The sequence below is a fragment of the Carya illinoinensis genome, chromosome 2, assembly GCF_018687715.1.
Source record: "Carya illinoinensis cultivar Pawnee chromosome 2, C.illinoinensisPawnee_v1, whole genome shotgun sequence".
NCBI classification, from domain to species: Eukaryota; Viridiplantae; Streptophyta; class Magnoliopsida; order Fagales; family Juglandaceae; genus Carya; species Carya illinoinensis.
Window position 1 is genome coordinate 26,829,019 of NC_056753.1, and position 23,002 is coordinate 26,852,020.

The 23,002-nt window shown below is 34.8% G+C and overlaps 1 pseudogene; it reads left to right on the top strand.

The window, feature by feature from the left end:
* The first annotated feature begins 16,123 nt into the window (after positions 1-16,123).
* On the top strand, positions 16,124-17,467 carry LOC122294847 (annotated as a pseudogene).
* The last annotated feature ends 5,535 nt before the right edge of the window (positions 17,468-23,002 follow it).

A 23,002-nucleotide genomic window follows, 5' to 3' on the forward strand; every position in this document is an offset into this window, starting at 1 on the left:
CATTGGTAGCATATATGCACAACTTGGGCTTGTGTCCAATCGGTAATACTATATTCTTGGAGTATGCAATTTTTGTATACTCATTTTTTATTTTTTTAAAAAAGTGGAGGTCATCATTAAAAAATAATTTTTTTATGTGAGTCTCAGATTTATCCAATTCCTTATACAAGAATTACATATTTTAAAATTGTAAATATCATTTTTTTATGCAGCATTCATGCACCATATTTCTAATTTCTTTGTGATACGTACCCAAAATTTTCCTTTCTTAAAAACATGAGGAGAAGATTGGGCTTAGATTGACCTGCTCATTACAACCCATGGAAGGTCCTTCATGGGCTTGGAGAGGTTGGAGCCAATTTAGAAATCAATTCCATGTTTTTCTTTATCTTTTGAAAGCAACATGAAACTATGACGCCCGACTCCAACTTTTATGTACGGACACGTAGAAATCAAGGTGTTGGGATGACGATAACGCGGGTCACGTATCCCATCGCTAAGTGCCAAGTGTGTATATAAGCAAAAAGTGTACAACAAAAATAACACGGCGGAATAATAAAGTTAGTCAACTAAGTACCAGAATTTGTTTAAATACAAATTCATTTTAATACAAACATATCAAAATAATACAAGTTAACCAATATAAATATAATACAAGCAAAAAACAAAAATAACTAAAAATAAGAAATAAGTCACAACCCACAAGAGAGTGATTCCTGATCACTCCTCCGACTGAGCCGCATCCTTAGGCTCAACCTCCTCACATGCATCAAAATCTACGGTACCAAGAAATGGTACCGCGGGTAAGTAATAAACCAAACTAACCACAAGATAAAAATACATTTATACAATAATCAAATGCACAAACATGATGCCATATGCATACGACTCAAAAATCATCCTTTCCTGTAAACGATTATTTTCCAACACACATCAAAATCTCATTGTGGCCCAAAATATTACCAATCCATTAGAACAACAGCCATTCTCTTAGAAAATGGCCCAACATCAAATCTTACAATTTTTCCAGAAAATGGCCCAATAACCAACTATTAGAGTATTGTAGGTGGGAATTACAGGCGGGACTCTACTACCATCCCTACTTACCACCATTCTTACCTCGTGCACCGTAGGTAGGAATCACAGGTGGGACTCTACTACCGTCCCTACAACTCTGTCTGTAGGCGAGAATCGTAGACGAGACTCTACTACCATCTCTACTTACTACCATCTTTACGAGTGCACCGTAGGTGGGAATCACAGGTAAGACTCTACCACCGTCTCTGCTTATCACCATCTCTATAGTACCTCTGATTCAAACCATTTATTCCGTTCGTTCAAACATATCCAAAAATCATTTATCACATTGAAAACTCAGTTTTCAAATATACACATGAACATGTATGCAATTACACAAAAATTCAGTTTTTAATTTACAAACATGAATATGAGTGCACTATGCAATGCACGCAACAAGATACAAATATCCAACAACAACCAATCCCAACATCAATTAGTCATAAACACAACTCCGTCTTCCAATCTAACTGACCTCCATACTCATCAGACTCAGTTTGGCACAATCAACCAATTACAAAATAATTTTTAAAGCATAAATAGATTTAAATCTTAAAGGTCGTTTAGAAAATACTTACAGCGCTATAAAATAACTACTGAATGATCAAGGACCTGCAAAAGGTGGCGGAAAGACAATGTCATAGTGCAAAATGCACTGTGGTCGTGGGTCACAAAATATCCAAATTTGAACGAAGGCAAACGAAGGCTAGGGAAGTCTAGGTAGGGATTAGGGGTGTCGGTGAAACTAATAGAAGTGGTGGTTGGTCATGGGTGGTAGCACAAACAGTGGTTGAAAGCCAAAAAGCCCAAAACTGAAAATGGGATTGTTGAACTTCACTGGTGGTGGATTGGAGCTGGGGAAGGATGTGTTAAGTTGCTAGAAGGCCAGTGATGAAGTGGTGAAGAAATGGTGGCCAACGGCGGCGCGGGGAGGCTAAGACCGTGTGGCTTGAAGTTGTGCATGGAGGAGCTAGGCAGCATTTAGAGGGCTGAAAATATAGGGGTGAGGTCACCGATTAATAGGGAAGAGAATATGAGCAACGGCGACTGCAATGGGCGTCTTGAGACCCAAACAAATATCATCCTAGGACAAGGTCCTAGACATGCATGGACACGCAAGATTGGGCCACATATGAGGTCAAGCCTAGCTTTGGAGGACTTCTCTAGGGTCTAGTGCAGACCATAGGGTGATTGCAAGATTGGCACAAGTCAATTGGAAGATGGCTCACATCTTTCTATTTGACTAAGCCATGGCTCAGCCCGGATAGCTCATTGACACTCCTGTTGGCATGCCCTGACAGTCCCACAGACCTTGCCTTGACACTGTCACTAACGTGCCTTGACAACCCAATGGGCCACCAGTATAGCCAGCACCAGCCACCCATTAGCACACCCACATACATGCCATGGCCCCTATCATGGCACGCCCCTGACAGCACTACCATCATGCCATGGCCCCTACCATGGCATGTGCATGACAGCCCCACAGACAGGCTATGGCCCCCATGGCACACACTTGACAACATTCGTAGCATGCCATGGCCCATTGCCATGGCACACTCATGTCAGCCGCATAGACATGCCGTAGGCATGCCATGGCTCCTACCATGGCACGCCCAAGACATCTCAACTAGCATGCCATGGCATGCTCAGGACAGTCACATGGCTAGCTTGCTTGCATGCCTTGGCTCATGTCTTGACACACAGCAGGCGTCCATGGAGACTATTAGCCACGCACGGACCATGTATTTAAGCCTGCGCATTCCCTTGAGTGTGCACCTGCGCTCATGCATACGCGCCCTAGCACCACTTAGCAAGGATAGTAGCGTGCCCTCACAGGCACGCCATCCAGCACATGGCTCCAGCCCATGCCTTGCAGCCCCAGCGCCCAGACCATCAGCTTAGGCCATGCATGCTTATCACCCAGGCCACCAGCCCGGGCCATGCAGGACTACTGTCCAAGCCACTTGACTAGGCATCACAGCAGCAGCACGGTACCATCCTGTGCCCACCATTAGGCCTAGGCTTGGCACCATGCCATGCAGACCATCAACAGGCCCCGCACAGCGCCATGACGTGCCCATCACTAGACCAACGCATGGCTCATGCCATCCAGTAGCTCATGTGTGGCACCATGCCAATCCCAGCAACAAGCCATCCACGACCCAAAGCCTTGCCACCCATCAAGCCATACACGGCATCATGCCGTGCACACCATGAGCCACCATGGCCCATCTATGGGCCGTGGCATGCCACAGCCCACCATGCGTCCATCACTATGTTATTGCTTTTAGTTTATTTATTTATTTAATTTATTGTGTCAGGGGCTTTTTGGGAGTTTCCAACTTGTAAGCTCTATAAATAGGACCCTTAGGTATTTCATTTGATATCTTTGATCATTTGGCATATCTTCCTTTGTGGAACGGTTTGGTGTGTTCTTGTGAACACTTTCGGTGCTTTTGCACTTGGGCCCTTTAGGGTGCAATTTGTTAATCCCAATGAGAGGATTAACACCTTGCAATTTGTGAATAGGTGTTGTCCATTTATCTATCTTTGATTCATCATTTTGCAATTCGTGAATAGATGTTGAATCTCTTTATCTATCTATCTATCTATCTTGTTCTTGTTTCTTTTCTATTCAATCTTCATATCATCCATTTATCAATCTTTTGCATATTTCCATTCTCTATTCAAAAATCCAAAAATACTTTTATGTTCTTATATTTTCTAGTTATTCATATTCTTTCTTGCATTTTCTCGCATATCAAACATATCCTAAGCCTTATTATTCTTATTCTTTGATTTCTCAAAATATTCATACATAACAAAAAGAGAGTCTTCATCTTTCCTTGTTGAGTCGTTATCCTTTGTGTTCATATTGTTCATGTGTGTTTTTTGTTACCTTCCATTGTGTTCATCATTTATCTAGCTTTAATCCATTTTCCAAACACCACACGTTTACCACCTTGTTTCCCGTAGTCCAAATTTGGCCAACACTTCCCAAAACGCCCTCCTTCAATTCTCACAAACCCTAGCCGAAACCAGCTAGATTCCCATAAGGTAATTCCTACATTTTAGGAATCCTCATCTCATCTTCCAAATCCCATCCTATCCCTTCATCTCTATCTTCGGCCAACGACTTTCCCAAATTCAAACTCAAATTCCAATCCCAACATTTTAGGAAACCCAATCCTTAAACTCTCTCAATTTCTAGAATCACTCAAACTTTAAATCCCTCACTCCATTCTTGCTTTAGCCTAACTACCCTAATCCCTAAATCATTTCCTACCTTTTAGGAACTCATCTTCCATCTTCCAATCCATCCAAATTCGAATACATCCATTGCCTTAGTCAAACTCCAAGTTCTAAACAACTCTTATCGATCTTATCATTTAGGATTAAACCCTAGCCACCTTACCCATCATACAAATCCTATCTTCCATCTCCAAATCCCTAAACTCTAGGAACAACTCTAGACTTATTCAAACATCATCCAACTTTGTCCCCTTATCATATCCAAATCCTAACTTCTTCATCTTACCTTAGCCAATCCCTAAAGTCAAGGAGCAACTGTAGACTCTTTCAAACACCTTCCAAACCCTAGCAACTCATCCTAGACTCCAACCCTGATACATCACTTCCCAATTTCGTAATCCCCTTTAGCCACCACCCAAAACCCTAGCTACACTTTACCATACCAATCCTAAGCATCATCCAAGTGGCACCAATATCAAAGGCAACCATCAAGTCATTCCACATTGCATCAAACACACCAAATCATCACTTAGATCACCCGAACTCATTATCATCATCAAATCCATCACTAAAAACCATACCTTCATTAACCTAGGAACCCTTCAATGCCATATCCTAGCCAAGACTAAGCAAGACGACAAGGAATATTCGATCATCATAAAGCGATGCGAGACCCATGGACCCCTAATATTTGCAGACTAGACTGAGGTCCCTAATAGGGCGGTGCACGACGGAGCTGGAAGAAAAAGAGGCCATGGCTTGGTGGTTCACGTGGAGGCTAATGGTGGCTCAGGGTGGCCAAAAAATGGAGGGGGAGGGTCGTTGGCCGGAAGGGAATCAGGTGGGGTGGGTAGTGACGGCCACGCTAGCATGCGGTAGCGAGCTGGGGCGGACAAAGGAAATGGGCATAGAGAGAGAGAGAGAGAGAGAGAGAGAGAGAGAGAGAGAGAGAGAGAGAGAGAGAGAGAGAGAGAGAGAGAGAGAGAGAGAGAGAGAGAGAGAGAGAGAGAAAAGAAAGAGAAAGAAGAAAAATGAGGAGGAAAAAGAAAATGGAAAAAGAGAAAGAGAAAAAGAAAAATGAAAGGAAAGAAATGAGGTACAACCCTCACAATTTGGGTCACTAAATTGATTCAACGAAAATTATTTTCAAAACAACAAGTTAAATAAAATAATTCAAATACAGTGATTAAATTAAATAAAATAATAAAATCGAAAAAAAGTAATTTTAAAGCCCAGAAATAAACTATTTTAAATTAAAAAGAAATTTAAATATAAAACAATAATAAATAGTAGGAAAGCATATTAAAATAATTTCACTTAAAAATCATAAAATAATACCTCAAAAATCACCTTTAATTTAAAATAAGGAAACCACTAGTTATAATAATTTTTAAAAAAATTATTCAATAAAAATACATGTAAAATGGGGATATCACATGAACCTTTCTAGTTTCTATTACTGGATTAGATCAAGTCAATTGAGACTACAATTGGTACATATAGTCGACATACATATAGTGTTATGAATAGATATGCATGCAGGATACATGAATCTACTGATCATGAAGACTTAGTATATTTAGATAAATTCAATTTTAATCATGTATATAAGAAATTAAATTCCTGTAACTTGCGAGGTGAAAACAATTCCTTATTAATAGTCAACATTAACACAAGTCCTCTACCTGCACACTGACCTGCCCAAACCAGAATTTGGGTCCGACTCGACTCGTACACCTACTCAACTTGACCCCAATCTACAAATATCAGATTAGGTTGAACCTGTTCTCTTTACTTTGCTTTCGATCCTCCCCTCCCCCTTCGTCTCCCCCAGTTTCTTTTTCTTCAGAATTCTCTCCCAACCAAAAAAGTCTTTCATTTTTCACAATCACTTTGATTCCATCAACCAAACGCCATGCTGAAGAAATCTCTCTTCCTACGAGAGCAGCAAGCTCGACCCGTTGCTCAAGCAACACAATGTTGCATCATGATCTGAGTTAGGGCTGGAGTAGTAGTGCTCCTCCATCGCCTCCATACTAATTGTGAGGCATCTCCATCTTAGCTTCACAAACAATAATGAAGAGGACGACGAGGAGGAAGATGAAGAGCACTTCAATTGCTCGGCGTGGAGCTTCCTCCTCTTAGTGGTGGTTGTTGAGCTCACATCTTCCACCACCATAGCCAGAGATGTTCGAGCTCTAGTCGTCATGCCCACCTGTGCCACCTCCATCACTGCAATATTTGAGATTCCTCTGCACTTCCTCGCCATCTCTATCACTCTCTGTGGAATTTTGATAATATTACTCATGTGTTTCAATCATGAGATGAGAATGCTAGATTGTGCCATTGCATTTAACTTGTTTGGAGAGAGGGAGAGGGAGATGGAGAGGGAGCCCAACCTTTCTAAGAGAGATGCCGGCTTCAAAGGAAGTGGGAAGATTTTAGTTTTGAAGGGGAGCAGATATGACAGATTTCAGCTTTGTGGGTTGTCTCGAAGTGGTTCGATTTCAAGTGGGGCTTTCGTGGGAATGGGAGGGAATCCTGTTTGAGGAAGATGAAGGGGAACGGAGCTTTGGAACGAAGCTATGAAATGAAAGATGAAAATGGGGGGAAAGCTATGAAATGAAAGATGAAAATGGGGGGAATAGAAACTAAGGAGGGAGGGAGACTTCGATGGTCTATCATCTTCAAAACGGTGCGTTGCGGGTATTTTGTGACATCAGCAACCGCTTACGTAGAGCTTACCTCAAACGACTATTTGTAGAGTTTTTCTATCTATTTATTTATGGGTATCTATGAATACAGAGTCATGGGAGATAACTCTCCAATACATTCAAGTTCAACCTTGTTCCTAGTACGCTAGGCTAACTAGTAATTGGCACCAACTTCGACAGCTTTATCTCTTAATTAATAAATGGTGATAACAAAATACATGAGATCCCTCATGATCCTAGCAAGAGAGAATTTCGCTGGGTGCTACACCAAATTGTTGACAATATTAAGTGTATTTGTCGATACGGGACTAAACCTTTGTAGGTTCTTTACTGTTACATTCAACATCACCATTAATGGCCTTGAAGTTAGCTCCAAACCCATGGCTCACATATCGTTGAACATTGGTCATCCAATATGTTGAATCCAAGGTTTCAAGTTTTATGTAATTATATATCTACACATGGATTTTGATGATAACAAATAAATTCAAAGAATAAAAGAGTCTTTATCTCAAGTTGTCTACACAATGGAGTCAAGCATATTAAGGAACCAAGTATGACTAAGAAGGGAACAAGTTTACATTAAAGTTATAGAGTAATGTTGTAAATCTCTTAAAAATTTAGAATTAGGATTAAAACTCAAAATTAATATTTTATCATAAAGCATTAAAATACATTTTCCACATATGCATGAATATTTTGAAAATTAAATTTGAAAATTTTGAAAGATGATTGATTGTCATCTTTCACATGTGCATGACATGATTGAAGGGTTGAATTTTGAAAATATTAAATATGATTGATTGATATCTTTCACATGTGCATGCTTTATTTGAATGTTTTCAAAAGTGATTAATGCTCTTTTTGACTTATGCAAAAAGTAGATGATTTTGTTTGAAAATAGTAAAGATGATTGATTGTCATCTTTCATATGTGCATGCTTTATTTGAATATTTTCAAAAGTGATTGATGCTCTTTCTGACTTATACAAAAGGTAGATGATTTTGTTTGAAAAATTTGGAAAGTAAAGTATGCTCATTTTGTTATATGCAAAAAGTAAAAAAATTAGGTTTGAAATTTTTAAAAAGTGAATGATGTTGTCTTTGACATGTGAATCTTTTTAAATTTGAATATGAAGTCTCATATGGTTATAAATAGATCATTTGAGAGCTTCACATTTATAACACTAAGAGCATACAACATTTATTTAAAGCTTTCATCATCTTTTCTCTAAGTATTGAGCCTTAACTCTTATTCTTTTTGAGAGATATAGTTTGCGTTGTATTGTTTTTATTTCACTCATTGAGGAGTGTTATCTGATAACCTACTCACTATCAGCTCTTGTACTAGTAAAAGGGTGTGTATAACCCTTGTGCGTGTAGAAAGTGTTCTATACAGGGAATAATTGAATCACCACGTGTAAGATGATTGCAAGTGTAGAGGGTGTTCTACACAGATCCTTCATAGCGGCGTTCTTTAAAAGTGTAATAGGTTTCTATCTCCACCTAAAGGAGGTTGAATAGTGAATTTGAGAATTCTCAAGAGGTAGCTTGAGGCGAGAATGTAGGCAGTGAGGCCGTATTTACCATTCCTCTTTATATTTATTGCTGCTCCGTATTTTGTTTATACTTTATATTGTGTATTGGATTTATAATTGTTAATTTTTAAATACAACTCAATTCATCTCCCTTCTTGTGTTAGTCATTTGGACAATAATTGGTATCAGAGCAAGGGGTCTATTATAAGATTAACTATATTTTGAGTTAAGATATTATGGCTAACATTGCAACTTCATTTGGGGAAGGTCAATCTAGCAGTCGGCCTCCACTCTTTTGTGGAGACAATTACTTATTCTGGAAAGTTAGAATGAGAATATTCCTTTAGGCTTAAGGTCGAGAAATCTGGAAATGTATTGTAAATAGACTTTATATTCTAACAAAAGTAGTTGATGGAGTAAAAGTCAAAAAGGAAGACGAAGAGTTTAATCGTGAAGACGATAGACTTTATACATTGAATTTAACTGCTATGAATTTATTATATAATACTCTCAATGGAAATGAATTTAATAGAATAATGACTTGCGCTACGGTAAAAGAAATTTGGGATAACTTGGAAGTTACTTATGAAGGAACTTTGCTAGTAAATGAATCAAAAATTTATATTCTTACTCATGAATATGAAATATTTAAGATGAATGATGATGAATCTATTTCTAGTATGTACACTCATTTTTCTAATATCATAAACAGTTTGACAGCTCTTGGCAAAATTTATTCTAAAGTGGAGATAATAAGAAGAATTTTCAACTCTCTACCAAAACGCTGAGAATAAAAAATAACAGCGATTCTTGAAATTAGAAAACTCAAGAAGTTCGAAGTGAATGAACTCATTGGGTCACTTATCACCTATGAGTACACATTGAAAAGAGGAGAAGAAGAAGAAAAGTCAAAGAAGAAATTGTCACTTAAAGTTGTTCCTCATGAAAGTGAAAGTGATGAAGATGTGGAAAATGACAACAAAGATGAAGAAGTTGTCATGATAACAAGAAGAATTAAGAGGTTCTTAAAGAAAAATAAAGCTCATTCAAGGAAATCCTTAAAAAAGTTTTTTAAAAAAGATTCAGGTAAAAATGACTCTTTAATTTGTTATAAATGCAATAAGCCTAGATATATTAAACCAGATTGTCCTCTGCTAAAGAAAGATCAAAACAATGGTAATAAAGCAATGAAAGCTATATGAGATGATGATTCAAGTAGCTCAAATAGTGAAGTAAGTAATAAAAAATGACCAAAATTTTGTCTTATGGTTAAAGATGACCTTGAGGTAATAAATCTTGATAATATTGAAGATCTTTCATATGAAAAATTGTAAAATATTTAGAAGAGGCATACGAGGAGCCTGAAAAATTGGGTATCAAGTATACTGCTTTGAAAAAGAAAAATTCTTATTTAACAAATGAAATTGATGTTTTAAGAAAAGAAAACATCGTTTTGAAAGATAAAAATCTTAAGTTGAAGAAGAAAAAAACTGATTTAGAAAATATTATTGAAAACTTTACGAATGGAAAAAGAAATTTTGAAAATCTTCTTAGTAGTCAAAGATGTGTTTTTGACAAGGCATACTTGGGATATATACCAAAATAAAAATACAAACCTTACAAAAACTTCTTTGATAATCCTTCTACATCAAAGTCCATTATTCAAAATTCTTTTCATAAAAATAATTTTGTCAAAGAAAGATACTATTATAATCGCTCAAGTTTTTCATATATGTCATATGCTATTTGTAATTTTTGTAATAGAAATAGTCATAATTATCATGCTTGTCCTATTAGAAGAAAGCATACAATGACTATTAGGGTCATATAGGTACCTAAAAATCTTGTTTCTTCTAATACTAAAAAATAAAGGACCCAAAGAACTTGAGTATCAAGAAAAATCATTTTAATTGTTTTATAGGTATGCATGAAGTCTTCCATAAGCAAAAATAAATTATTTTTTGATCTTAAATCTAAAGAAGGAGAACATGTGACATTTCGAGATAACTCGAAAGAGAAGATCGTGGGAATATGAAAAATTTAGGCAAGTTTGATATAAAATCTGATTAAGAAATCCATTGATAAAGAAATAGGCGGTATAAATAACACGGAAAGTCTCAATCTCAATAAAGAGAATACAATAGAGAAAGTTCAACATAGAAACATCAGGAAAGATAATCAAAATTTAATACAAGATGCAACCAAACAGTGAAAATTTGTGAAAGATCATCCAGTAGAACAAATTCTGGGAGAACCTTCACGAGGTGTAAGCACTCGATCATCTCTTAGAAATATTTGTAATCATACTGCTTTTCTATCTCAGATTGAACCCAAAAATATTGAGGAAACACTTCTTGATGAATCTTGGATTCTAACTATCCAAGAAGAGTTGAATCAATTTAAAAGAAATGATGTTTTGATACTTGTTCCTAGACCCAAAAATCATACTATTATTGGAACAAAATGGGTTTTTAGAAATAAGAAAGATGAGTCCAGAGTTATTACTAGAAATAAGATTCGACTTGTAGCCTAATGTTTCAATCAAGAAGAAGGAATCGGTTATGATGAAACATATGCACAGTCGCAAGATTAGAAACTATTCAAATGCTACTTGCATACGCTTGTTATAAAGATTTCAAAATTTTTCAAATGGATGTTAAAAGTGCTTTCTTAAATGGTTTTATAAATGAAGATGTATATGTTGAGCAACCTCTAGATTTTGAAAATCATATTTCTCCAAATCATATTTTCAAACTCACAAAAGCACTATATGGATTCAAACAAGCTCCTAGAGCTTGGTACGAGAGACTCAGTAGTTTCTTGATTGAAAAACATTTTTCAAGAGGAAAAATCGACATAACTCTATTCATTAAACACAAAAATGATGATATTCTTTTAATTCAGATTTGTGTTAATGATATAATATTCGGTGCTACTAATGAAAAGATGTGTCAAGTTTTTGCTAAGACTATGCATGAAAAATTTGAAATGAGCATGATGGGAGAACTTACTGACTCACTCAAAAATGAGTAGCACTAATGCTATCCCAAGTGCAGGAGGATGTCGTGTAATAATTAGGAATAAATTCCTAGATCGTCTCCTCAGGGAAAAGTTGCTTAAAATTAAACTTGTTGAAAAAATGTGAAAAACTTCACAAAGAGAAAATAATATGATGGTATATGCAATGAATGAAAAAGGGTACTAGTCATGGACTAGATTCATGTCTTTTGAATTTTTTTGTTTGTTGGATTGGAATGTAAATGACTTATAAATTAAACTCAGAAATTAATAAAACTAAATTAAGCATTAAACTAAATTAGAAAGTAATCGACAAAACATGAACGGAAAAATTTAAAATGCCCAAAACTAAGATTCTAGAATTCATCTTTGTAATTAAATTACGAATTCTCAAAATAACATATAACAGTTGTAATTACTATTAAATGAAAACTTAAAGAAGTAAGAAAAATAAATAACACGAAATAAGTAAACAGAAACTTAAAAGTATTCTATAAACTTTAAACTGAAGTTAAATAAAATAGGGAACGAAAAGTCTAAACGAAAACGTCCTTTCACGATTCAATTGAAATTCGAAACGAAAAGGAACAATTTCTTACGTATAAAAACTCTAGAACAATTCCTTTTATTGTATGAAACAAACTAGTAATAAAACAAATTAGAAATGAAACAAACTAGAAATGAAACAAACTAGAAATGAAACAAACTAGAAATGAAACAAACTAGTAACTTAATGGAAATTAAGGTATTATACTCAATGAAATACAATTCTAGAACAAATATTAATGCACTAAAAAAAATTGCTAAAACAACAAAGCTTTGAAACTTAAAAGAGAAACAAAATTTCTTAAAACAAAAGGAGCTAATTCTTTTAAAGTAAATAGCAGAAAATTTGTGTGTTGACAAGTGTTTTTCTAAGATTGAGTTGTCCTCAATTGTACTCAATTGTACTCTCCAATGTTCTCTCCAATGTTCGGTTGTGCACCTCCTTTTATAGCCAAAAATCTTGGCTACTTCATCATTCAATTGGTTTTGCATTCACACCCAACAACTAAGTCTTCAATCTTGCTTTCACACTCATTTTTGGCCACTTGCTTCCTCTTTCTTTATTTTGTGTCTTGCATTGCATTCCTCTTCCTTTTTCCGTGTCTTCCATTCCATTCCTCTTCAATTATTTTATTCAATTGGTTTAGTAATTCAAACCAAACAACAAAGTCCAACATGCCTAACTCTTTATTCAACTCTTGCCTAACTCTTGCCTAACTTTTGCCTAACTCTTTGTTCAATTTCTTCATTGCCGACTTCCTCATTTTATTTCTTCAATTTGTTATTCAATTTAAGCACATGTTCCTTCATTCACCTACTGCTTTGACCGGTCCAAATTCCCTCACAATTCAGCACATGTCTCTATTCCATCCATCAATATATATATGTTAAGTAGGCGCCAAACTCCCTTTGATTTCTTCATGGTTAGGCACGGCTTCTTCCTTTGATTTCTTCATGGTTAGGCACGGTTTCTTCTCTTGATTTCTTCATGGTTAGGCACGGCTTCTTCCTTTCAATTTCCACACATGTTTCGTCATTCTTTATACATGACAAGCCTCAATGAATTTCCACCGATTTCTCTCATCTTATTCAATTCAAACCAAGCACCTTTTACTTTTATTTTTATTTTTCTTTTCCAGCCCCACATGTCTTCATGTTCACTGGCTATCCCTTGCATTCACACCTCCAGAAAATTCAAATGCCGAATTGTTAAAGAAAAAGGCAAGATGAGTTCTTGGTGAGAGGTTGCCGAGTGGATGATTGATGAGAGTGACTTGAGTTGAGTTGGTGGGATGAAGTGCATATGGCACTCTTCAAGAGGTGGTCAACAATTCAATATATCTTTCCATGCCATGTGTATAGGACCTACAAGCCAAAATTCATTGTTTTGAGTCATGCATGCGTTAATGAAAAAAAATTTAACATATGGATCACACACAAAATTTATCTCATACTAAGCTTTCTAAATAAAATATGCATATGAATAAACATTATCCAATTATATCTCAAGTTATAAAATTAAGCATAAACTCATGCTATTAATCAATTTAAGTCATAACTTGCATTTATTCTTATTAATCATTTTTCCATTTAAAACCAATAATAATGTCATGATGAATTTAAAATACATTGGTTTTAAATAGTAAAAATGTGCAATATTCCAACTCAATCACTTACACTTTCTCGGATTGCAAATTAAGCAAGCAAAAAATTGAACATTCATCAATCAATCAAAATATATTAAAGACTTACTGAAGAAGTTTGGGATGGAAGGTGCTAAGGAAATTGGAACACCAATGAGCCCATCCACTAAACTTGATAAAGATGATTTCGGTAAGCCAGTTGACTCGAATGTATATCGAGGTATGATTGGTAGCTTATTATATTTGACACCCAGTAGACCAGATATTATGTTTAGTATGTGCTTATGTGTACGCTTTCAATCATTTGCAAAAGAATCTCATTTAATTGTAGTTAATCGCATTCTTAGATATCTTAGTGGTACAATTAACCTAGGATTATGGTACCTTAAGTACACATCTTTTGATCTAATCAGCTACACAGATACAGATTATGCTGGTTGTAAAATTAATAAAAAAAGTACTAGTGGAGCATGTCATTTCTTAGGTCATGCACTAGTTTTCTGGTTTAGTAAAAAGTAAAATTTTGTTGCACTATCTACTGCTGAGATAGAATATGTTGCTGCGGGTAGTTGTTGTGCTCAAGTTCTTTACATGAAGCAACAACTTGAAGATTTTAAACTTATGTATAATCATATTCCAATCAAATGTGACAATACAAGTGCCATAAATCTTTCAAAGAACCCAATACAACATTCTAGAACTAAGCATATTGAAATAAGATATCATTTTCTTCGAGATCATGTGTAAAAAGACAATATAGTACTAGAGTTCACAAACACACAAGATCAGTTAGCAGATATTTTCACAAAACCTTTACTAGAAGATAGATTATGTATGATTAAAAGAGAAATAGATATGATGCATGCTATGAATATCTCTTAAAAGACAAACCAAAGTCCATAAATATGAATGAAATATTTATGTAAATATATATATAGATTATTGTAGTAATTAACTTCAAAATTTGGCTAAGGAGGCTAGCTAGTCTTTCTATTTTGTCTAAGCCCATATTAGTTGAATTGCACTCAACAGAGATTATTCTATATTGTAGTAATTAACTTCAAAATTTGGCTAAGGAGGCTAGCTAGTCTTTCTATTTTGTCTAAGCCCATATTAGTTGAATTGCACTCAACAGAGATTATATATATATAGCTCAAATGCATTGATCTTTTCCTAACCGCGTATAATTAATCCAAGGCGATCGAGGACATTATAAATTAAAGAGGAAGCTTTTTATCTAAATTTAAACAAAGGAATATTGCAATATATTTTAGCTTGCCTAATGTCAATTCCCTAAACGTACTTAAAGCACTAGCTAGTAATTAATTGGTTGAGTAGAAACCAATCGAAACTCTGACTTCTTGAGGGGGAAAGATAGAAGATGCATTACTTTTTAGGCTGGCATCGAGTACTACTTAATTAACTAGGATTGAATTGATATGTTATTAATTATTAGAAGGGAATTAGGGACAATGATCGACGTGACCCTTCGAAAATGGACCATTTCAACTAATTAAGACTTGTTTTGGGACTTGAATATATAATAACAACGTTACAAGCTCTAATTTTTAAATTTATTTCTATATACTTTTAGGCAGACATATGAGTAGTAATATACGCACAACTTTTTTTTATAACCTAAATTAATGAAGGTGTATATATATATATGAGTAATGTTATATACAGTCACTTTTACGTACTCTCTATGCACTCTACTGATATGATTGACTACATCAATTTTTTTAATACACAATTAATCACATAAGTGGAGTGCACAAAAAAGTACGCAAAAGTGACTGCATATAAAATTTTTGCATATATATATGAGTAATACTACATATAATCATGAAATGTGCAAGTATCGTGTAGTCACTTTACAAAAGAGGGGCTCAATATTCAAAAATTATTATTTTTCATATAGGTCTTGTATTTATTCGTTTTTTTCAAAGTGATTGCACAGCACTTACGACTACAACTATATGTTCTCTCTCTCTCTCTCTCTCTCTCTCTCTATATATATATATGTAAAATAACTAATTTATTTTTGTATGTTATTGATTAAGGGATTGGCAAAATATTTGTTCAGAATATGATTCAATAAATTAAATTAAGGCCTGTTATAGACGTTCTAGATGAATATATCAGTCAAAGTCCAGGAACAAGACTCATATCATACACGCCCTCTGGGAGTCATGATAACAATATCATGAATTGAATTGAAACTATATCTAAGCTACAGGGTTACCGATCAACTAGTACGTACTTTCACTATTACTGGCTATAAATATCAAACAAATAGTTCCCATTTCATCCCACACAATAAACTTGTTCAATATTCTTCCTTCTTATAACCTTCCCCAGATGGCTGCACTCAGCTTGAAAAAGAATCAAAGAACCCTCGTTCTAGCTGTAATCTTAGCAGGAGTACTTGTCCCTGCTGGCAATGTGAAGGGTCAAAACTGTGGTTGCCAAGCTAATGAATGTTGCAGCAAGTATGGCTATTGTGGCACCAGCAACGAATACTGTGGCCCAGGGTGCAAAGAAGGTCCTCACACTTCTACAACGCCTACCCCTATGCCTACGTACTAAATCAAGCGAGAGATTGCCCAAAAAAGAGCTTCTACACAAGAGATGCCTTCCTTAATGCTCTTAGTTCATATAATCAATTCTGGTCTAGTTCTGCATTCTTATGAGTCCAAGCATCGGATTGCTACTTTCTTTGCTAATGTTGCACATGAGACAGGATGTAAGATCCTTCTCTCTCTCTCTCTCTCTCTCTCTCTCTCTCTCTCTCTCTCTCTCTCTCTCTCTCTCTCTCTCTCTCTCTCTCTCTCTCTCTTTCTCTCTCTCTCTCTCTCTATGACTTTTTATACTGAGTTGCATATCATGATTTCTTATGTATCAAAACAGCGACATGAGATCTGATTGATATTTTATTGATGTCATGATCATTGGGAGCAACTAACTAATTGACATAATATTGCATATATAATTTCATATATAACTTTACATAATTTACATACGTTTTTTTCTTAAATTTTAATGAAAATTAACATTAACTTTCTATGCATGAATTCACAAACTATTTAAATGGGAATTTAAGTACTGCATCTTCTACTTTTAAGCTCACATACATATATACTCGTTAATCTACACAGATCATATACATACAGGTTAATTTGTAGCATTCTTGTCCATAACTAGGGGTATATAATATCATTTATTTATAGCCTAAAATTAAATTGAATCAAACTGTTTATATTTGGACAATTTTTTGCTACATCGAAGAGATAAACGGTGCCTTGCATAACTATTGTGATGAGAGCAATACACAGTATCCATGCAACCCTGATAAGAAATACTATGGTCGTGGACCACTTCAACTAACTTGGAATTACAACTATGGAGCTGCTGGAAATAGTATTGGATTTGATGGATTAAACTCTCTTGAAACTGTAGCCACATACCCTGTTATTTCATTTAAGGCAGCCTTATGGCTTTGGATGACCAATGTTCACCAAGTCCTAAACCAAGGGTTTGGTACAACCATTCGAGCCATTAACGGTGCGATTGAATGCAATGGAGGAAACCCTGGTGCTGTCCAATCTCGCATCCAATATTACAATCAATATTGCAACCAACTCGGTGTTGCTCCCGGTGATAATCTCAGTTGCTAGGAGGATCGATCATGTCTGCATGCGTCACTTTTCTTGGATATCATGTACTCTAGCAGCTTGCTTAATAATTAATTACTAAACTTAATTCACTACAACAAAAAATTGATTTTGGGACGATTTTGGTTTGGGACGAAATGAAAATTGTCCCAAAAAGTTAGATTTTGGAACGAAATATGAATTTCATTCCTAAAAAATGATGGATAGTTTAGATCATTCGAACGCGTTCGAACGATCTAGTTAGGGATGAAATATTTTGTCCCAAATTAATTAAACGTTCAAACACTAAATGTATACCATTCGAACATATAAATCTTACCATTCGAACGTATAAATCTTACCGTTCGAACGTAGTTTTGGCACATTAAGTAAAATTTTTTTAGAGGGAAACTGATTTTATTGTTAGAACGTGAATTTTTTATTTTTTATTGTTCGAACGGTGACCAGGGGTAACCAATTTTTTATTTTTTTTATTTTTTTTGCAGAATTATATTTATATTAACTAGTAAATATAAGAAATTGGTTAATTAAATAATAGGAATAATATAAATTAATAATTAGTTTAGAAAATATAAAATAATACTATTTCATAGTTAAATACTGAATTTACAAAATACAAAATATTGTCTATACTTAAAACAAAAACTAAATAAAAGAAACAACAATAGAAGGTATTAATTAAGACCCAAGTCTTTGCACACTTCCTCGACTGCAGTTATACGTTCCTCTATTTGTGTCAGTCGAGTACAGATGGTGACCTGAGTCGCAGACATGGCATCAGTCTATGTACGAAGCACATACATAGTAGAATGGATCTCCGTACGCACCGCATCAATCATTGCTGATGTCTGTTCACTGATCACTGCATGCACAATCTCGTTCATCTCCTCACAAGTAACATTGTTTACTGATGCTCGGCCTGTGTGGATGTCCCAGCAGCTAATACTCCATGATCTCCCGGATTTGCATCTCTCTGAGGATCAACTTGATCTAGAACATGTCCATCAAGATGCAGTCTCAAGTGGCCTGTGTTGCATGAGAGGGTGGTGCTGTTTATCGGTCCCATCGGCTCTCGTTTACGCCCGACAACATCAGGCACAACACCAGTAAACAGTAGAAATCGGGTGATCAGGATCCCAAACAGTAGTATATCCATCGAAATGTACTGAGATTCTGATCGAATTCTATTGAATATATACCCCACCAAGTCGATAGGAATGCCACGAGCGACCTGTATCATAAATTTCGTTTGATCAAAGTCAACCTTTGTCTTGTGCTGCCGAGGGTCAATGTTGTTGGCAATTATCAAACTCAAAATCTTGAAGAAAGATGATAAATCTGCCTGTTTGATGCTCTTCATCCCGTCATACGGTGGAACATCTGGACCAAGAACCAAATCCCTCACCTCATAATTAGCAAGGGTATCGACCTCATCAGTATAAACTGATGCCTCTTCCTCAGCTGTCTTCACCTCAACTGAAGGATCAGACTCTCTAGGCACCACATTCGGATATGCATCTGGCAACATAGGAATATCGAGATGCTCAGCAAGTAGTACCCGTGAAAATACAACAGGTACTCCTCGGACGAATATCTTGTAGGCCCCTCCGTCATCGGGGCTGGCACTACCTAGCTTTCTATAGAACTCAGCAATAATATCAATATAGGAGACTGGCTCCCATTCTTCCTCTCGTGCGTCTAGGATAGGTCCCCAACCACGATCGCTGAAGACTACTGGCAGTGAATGACCCTCCCTGACAAGACTCTGGAAATCAAAAATCTTTACTGGTCCCTCCAGTGAAACAGTCCTCTCCCTGACCGGACCACTACTAGTCTCACCAAGATTGCGTTGCTTACGTTTTGCCCTAGAAGAAGACATTATAATCAACTTGAAATTTACAATTAAAAATTAGATACACAATATTAACAATATTTTACATTAAATAACTATTCACAATATACATCAAGGAATACCAATTTAATAAAGTGAGACATTGTGAAGAAAATAACTTTTAATAAATAATATCACTTTATTTAAAATTAATGTGATTAATATTAATATAAATATTAATTATGACATTAATTGTATTATAATACAGAAATTATTTTTAATTAAAATTGATTGGAACTATAATATGGAAAAAAAAAACAATTAACAAATATTACTAAAATGAGTTTATACCGTTCGAACTTCTGGAATAGTGATCGAATGGTAAAACTATACCTTTGAACGTGTAAAACGTTCGAATGTTTAACGTTTACCGTTCGAACACCCAACGTATAGGTTGAACGGTCCATATAATGTTCGAACGTCTAAATGAACGGTCGAACGGGTTACTACTTGGCCCAAACCTTTGAACGTCTCAAACAACGTTCAAACACTGTTCGAACGGTTTTGATTAACGGTCGAACGGTTGGATGAACGTTTGAACGCTTAACAAAATGTTCAACCGGTTAGTGAATATCGTTCGAACGCTTTCTGTAGCATTCGAACGATATTCGAACCGATTCGAATTCCAGGCCGAGTCAACTCAGCCATTGAAATCCATGGAATCCTTCGATTCCATGGATTTTTCACCCAAATAAATCAAATGCAAAGCTAAATAAACATTCATACAAAGGATTAAAGCAAATCTACAGTGAGTATTGATGGAAAAATGAGTTTATCCTAATTCAAACAAATAATCCATCAAAACGTAAATCTAAACGGTAAAATGCTTTGAAAAAGAAGAATACCGATGCCTAGATCGATTGGCTTCGAGTGGGTACTGTTTACGTCGAAGAAGACGGTGTTGAACGGCAAAGATCGATGGTTAACGGAGGAGAACCACGTAATGCAGACGTACGGCTTCCGTGAAAATGACGTTCGGCGTACCTTATATACGCATTACTGTTTGAACGGTAGGTTACTACCGTTTGAACGAATTAACTGTAATTAATTACGGTTATTAATAAAAGATTTGTTTATTATGGTAATCATTTTTCATTATTGCTATATTTATTATTTATAATATAGTATATAGTATATTTTCATTTAGGTAATAATATTATATTAGATTATATTAACTTATATATAGTATTGGGAATATGATCATGTACTATAATATATTATACTATATAGAGTTCTCTATATAATAATATTAGGTAACATGATCCCATGTTATATGTTATATGCATGTTATGAGTTGTTTAGTATATTAAGCTAATTATATTTTAGTTATAAGCTAATTAACTAATACTATCTATTCTAGCACTATAGATGATATTATATTATATGATAGTATATATGTTATATATATTACGATATATTAACATATTAACGTATATAGTAATATTTGATTATAATATATAATCAAGCATATATATTATAGCTATTGATGTCAATTGTTTTTTAAATCAAACTAAAAATAAGATATGCATTTTTTAAAAATAATTCTTAAAAAATATTAATAAAGATATAGTAATAAAGATATGCAAAACGAATAAAAATTTGAGTTGCAACGTATCGTTTGAACGCGTAATATTATGTGTTCAAACGTTTTTATACCCGGGATATTAATGTTCGAACATAATATTTCAAGTTCGAAAATTAAAATCACGGGGGAAAACTTTCCCGCAAAATAATTTCATGTTCGAACGGTTAGTAATTACCTTTCGAACTCAAATGTTCTACATTTAGACCACAGAACCTCACAATCTTGTGCTCGTCTCACAGCTCCCAAAATCACTCTCAATTCATTTCCTATATAACCAGCGCCATTCTCTCTCAATTTAGCCCCCAAATATTTTTTGCATTCATCCATCTTGTATGTTTTCGGATTAAGGGGTTATTTGTACTGTTTTGTGAAGATCTTTTTCAAGATTTTGGGCATTACATAAACTCTTGCAATTTCATCTATCAAAATCAGGTATTTATGCTATCTTTGACTCATTTTGATTTGAATATAAGTGTTTTTGTTTACTGCACTGAGTTTGTGATATTGTGTACTTTTGTTTGATATAATGAGTTTAATATATGTTGGGTTTTCGGAGGTTGAAGACGACTAGAATCTGTTCGTGTACCGTTCGAATGGTACACGTTTACCGTTCGAACGTGTGTCATATGTTTGAACGGATAGATTATCGTTTGAACGTTATGTTGGTCAGTGTTAAAATGTTAAGTATATGAACTTAGTTTAATTGTCAAATAATTAAGAGTTTATAATTGAACATACACTTAAAATTTAAATTAATCAACAGAATTCTAAAAAAATACAAATAATTAAGATTTAATATTACTTAAATACTTAATATTCTACATTAATGAATTGAAGGTTAATTAAAATACAAATAGTTAAGAATTAATAATACTTAAATACTTTAAATTTAAATTTAAGTATTATAAATTTTAAGTTTGGAATTAAAATACAAATAGTTAATTCCAATAATATTTAAATAGTGACTATTTAAATTAATAAAATTAAAGTCATGAATTAAAATACAAATATGAAAGATTTAATAATATTTAAACAGTAACTATTTAAATTAATAAAATTAAAGTTTGGAATTACAATACAAATATTCTAGATTTAATAATACTTAAATACTAACTATTTAAATTAATAAATTTAAGGTTTGGAATTAAAATACAAGTAGTTAAGATTTAATAATATTTGTTCACTAACTATTTAATTTAATCAATTGACTTTTAATTAGTATTTCTTGCATTGTTTGTAGGATACATGTTAGCATATCTTGTATTGCTTGTTCATCAAAATAAACCTTAGATCCGTTCGAGAGTTATCAATCTGGATGAATTGAAAGATTGATAACTCTTGAATTGTCCAGAGTGGATAGTTTGGAATTATAAGATCATTCTCGCAAACTATCGATCTATAACCTTGTTCACCGGATATGCATGATGGTGATGGTGTATGGACATGTTAAACGTCGGTGCACACAACCAGATGAGCATATTTGGAGAACTATGGGGAGATGCTGCTGAAATTTTGTTGGGTGTGACAGATTATAGAGGACAAGTTTACGACTATGATCTTACAATTCCGAATGGGATAGGACCAACTACCCGGTGTAAGGTGGCATACTCCTTGATTGATACAAGATAGATGCTTGTTTGTTGATGCACATGTGATTGTTTATAATGAAGATAGTCAGCATGGATAAGAGTTGGATGCGAGTTAGCGATCGTTTGGGTCGGAATTACAACGTATATGCTGAAGGTGTTAAGAAATTCTTAGAGTTTGCATTGGGTAAATGTGATAGTGATGGGCGTATTAGATGCCCATGTAAAGAATGCAGGAATTTGTGCTCTCATAAGATAGACTTGGTGAGAGAGCATCTGTTTGTGAAAGGTATTGACAAGGGTTATACTGATTGGGTCTTACACGGTGAACCATATCCAATTTCATTCGATGTTCCACATGAAGAAGAAGAGATCGATGAAGATGTACAACCAGATGTTGTTAGAGATGAATATGATGAGGATATGGAAGAAATGTTAGGCAACATCGGTGTGGGAATGTTTATAAATGAAGGTGG